Source organism: Echinococcus granulosus, assembly GCF_000524195.1.
Source record: "Echinococcus granulosus chromosome Unknown EG_S00054, whole genome shotgun sequence".
NCBI lineage: Eukaryota > Metazoa > Platyhelminthes > Cestoda > Cyclophyllidea > Taeniidae > Echinococcus > Echinococcus granulosus.
Window position 1 is genome coordinate 506,704 of NW_020170434.1, and position 3,478 is coordinate 510,181.

Sequence of the window (3,478 nt, forward strand, 5' to 3'; positions counted from 1 at the left end):
CTGAATGAGCAGGCTTAGGCCGCTCGTGCGTGCGCTCCATCTGAAGGTTAGCATTTGACTTACCTTGAAATTATTAGTGCACGTCTCTTCATTCCTCACTGTTTTTAGATTAAAGCTAAAGGGAATGGGGACAAATGTGCGTAATGGCACGTTGACAACAGGATTCATTGAAATTGTGGGAAGTGAACTGTACCTTTCACTGTGAGGTATATGGAAACTATAATCACCGTCTCTAGAAGCCCATGTAGGCTGACTATATGGCTCAGCACTTGTAGTTTCTTGGTAGGTGTAGAAAAGAACAAGGGACTCCTCTCTGGCGACTTTGAAGGTCATCTGCCAAAATGAGTAAGGGAGGTCATTGAGTAATATGTGCTGGACGCATGTAGACCACAGGAGTTGTCTGGAGTGTTTCAGTTATCCATTCTGTACACCAGTGGCCGTTCTACTGTCCAGATTGATCCGTGATTGCTATTGTACGGGTTATCAGGACGTTTAATCCTTTAATCAATTGTGCTATAATCCTCTCAAATCATAATAGAAAGGTACTATCTCATGAGCAATGTCATCTATTTGAGACGGGGCAAATTCTGGTGGGTAAACGGAGAGAGTTAGAACCCCTCCTGTAGGTTAAAAACCCCATTAGCCTGAGCAGTGGGATGAATGGATGAATGGGCAAATGAATGCCGGAGTGATGCTTCAAGGTAAGACGCATGCACAATCGCGATACTGCATTACCCACTGCATAGACTGGTGATTTTGTCCCCGAAATGGGATCACATCAAGCGTACAAGTTATCGGTAGACAATTCGTCTATGATCATGTCATTCTTGGCCGCCGAGTGTACGTGCACGTATGCGATAGCTAGCTGAGTTAGGAGCGAAGAAGGCAGGTAAAGGGAGTCGAATTACGTTGTAAGGCATTTGGTTATATAACAAATATTGACTCATCTGGAGTGCGACTGTAGTCTCTACGAGTTAATCTGAAGTGACTGGGCAATTCTGAAGGCGGCTTTAGCATCACTTATTGAACCCTACTGCATCCCGCATCAATACATCAATACACCTACCCATTCATCCATCCGTCCCTCTCTTTGTTATTCGTGCGCCCACACATTAATTTGTTCCGGTGTCCACTTGTCATTCATCTCAACATTTTTTGCCTTTTTTTCCTCAGCCCCAAGCTGTGTAACCATTAGTTCCAGCTACACTTTTTGGTTTTATGTGCTTTGAAAAGAGATCCCTCTATTTATTTCTTCAAATCCCAATAATACTTCCCATTAAAGCACCTATCCAGTCCCACAGTTCTTCATTTAAAACGGAAGTGACTTTCAGGAGAAGGTTGTTAACTCTTATCAAGTTAGCAAATTTGACTAAGCTCAGCAGAATGTGCTGCACAAGTACCTGTAAATAATCAACTAATTGATTGGATCTCACGTATTTAGTTATCAGAGGCAGCAGTCTATGCAAAAGCATGTTCATCCTTTGAAACCGATAGAACTGTCACCCAATCCATTCTGAAGTTTACATTTTATGTCAGCTTTCGCACACATATTGGCCAAGGCCATCTGCTTTACTCTGAAGCAATTTGAAATATCACCGGCAAGACGGGTCGTCACGTGACATGTTGAAGCGTGTGAAAATGTCTTCCAAAAGTTAGTGCATTGTAGGCCCTACTTGGAGGCTGGCGGACAATTTCTCTGTATTTACTAACCTCCTGTGGAAATACTCCACTTGTGCCTGACCTCCCAACATCACTCTTCAACACTCCTCGGCATAGAGGCCAATTTGTTTCTAACCAAGACCAACTCTTTTCACAACGTCTTATCCATCTACAACCTAGTCTAGTGGGAAGTCCCCACCACCTCCACGCAATTCCCTACCTGCAAATGCTACAACCCCCCTGGAATACGAAATATGCTAGCTCTGAATGAGGCTGACTTCAATGAGTGAGTCATAAGGCATTTATGAGGTCCATTATCTCCAATCTGTGCGACAAATGGACTACTTAATGGCGGCTCAGACACCAACTGCTCCATTTGTGGTGCAGTTACTCTAGGTATCACAGAGTAACTCAAAAATGAAGAGGATCTTTGTTTTATTTATAAAGAATAGACGAATATTGACGAGGAAGAGGGAATACGTGTAAGTAATAGCGGTTCTTATAGCAGTTACTTTGATGTTCTTTTAACCCGAGCACTTGTACACAAGCAAATCACCAGTATCACAATTGGGAGGGGAGTAAACTGCAGGGAATGCCTTATCTTCAATCTATTTAGTGGTAGTACAAGGTACATGTTTGGATCTCACCTGCAACAGAATCGCGCCAATGAAACGCATTAAATTTTTAATATTGTCTGCGGTCAATTTGACAATTTTTTTCTCTGCATCCCTCCACCATAGAAGGTTTGGCTTGACCTGTGATACAAGCACCAGACGTCTGGTTGCAACATGGTGGTAACGAATCGGTAACCAATTTTAGTAAAAGAATGTCAAAGTAGTAAATAGGTACAAAGGCATGAACAGAGGCTGCAAAATGTTCTTGAACTTACGGAAATTACCGTAGCAACGCAGGTAGAATGAGAACGGTTTTGCCTGTCATAGAATGCAGAAATTGCGTAGGCATTTAGCTAAAGCCATTTTAAGCAAAAAAAGGAAATTAGCAATTTACTAATCTGCACCCCCCTTAACAATTTCCGGACAGCTTTTGACATGTTACCTTTCGATTCTGCCATCCCGTGTAACGCGAGAAGTGATTGCATTGGTTTGACAAGTCTACTACTGATTTTGCAACAGCGAATATTTGTGCAACGAGTAGAATAACCAAAATGAGGGCATACTGGTAGGAAAAGAGGAAAACACATGTTACTAATTTGATCATTCCACTTGATATTAATTCATCTCTCCATGTCTACTCACGATTTTCAGTAGCCTATCACATCCGCAGCACGAAGCAATGTATCTGATCAGACAGAGTGCTGCTAGCGCCAATCCATCCACAATGAGAACTATAGTAACGCCATCTGCAGGCGCTAAGTCTTTAGCGGCTTACACCATTACAAATGCACAGAAGATTATCAATGTAGAAAAGCGTGATTCATGATATCCCCTGCTTAAATTTTCAGCAATTTGCGGTCTGTTATGACTGCCATCCATTTAACAGCCAAATCTTCCCTTTCCCACCTAGGACACATTTGCGTGGGATGGATGATCTGTCACACATATAATTCTATCACATTGTGCCCATTTGACGAATTTTGCACAATCGGCATTTTGTGTCATCGGTAGGCAACTCCCTTTGATTTGCTCAGTGTACTTTGATGTTAAATGAATCAATCATTCCCATTCTGCCTGCACTCTGTGAAAATATGAGAAGTAGCATTTGAAAGATATTTTGTCGCAAATTCCTCATTTGCAATTTCTTGTCTGCCTTCATCCTCATCACACGCTACAGTGATTAGGAATGAGTAGATCCTGGAGGC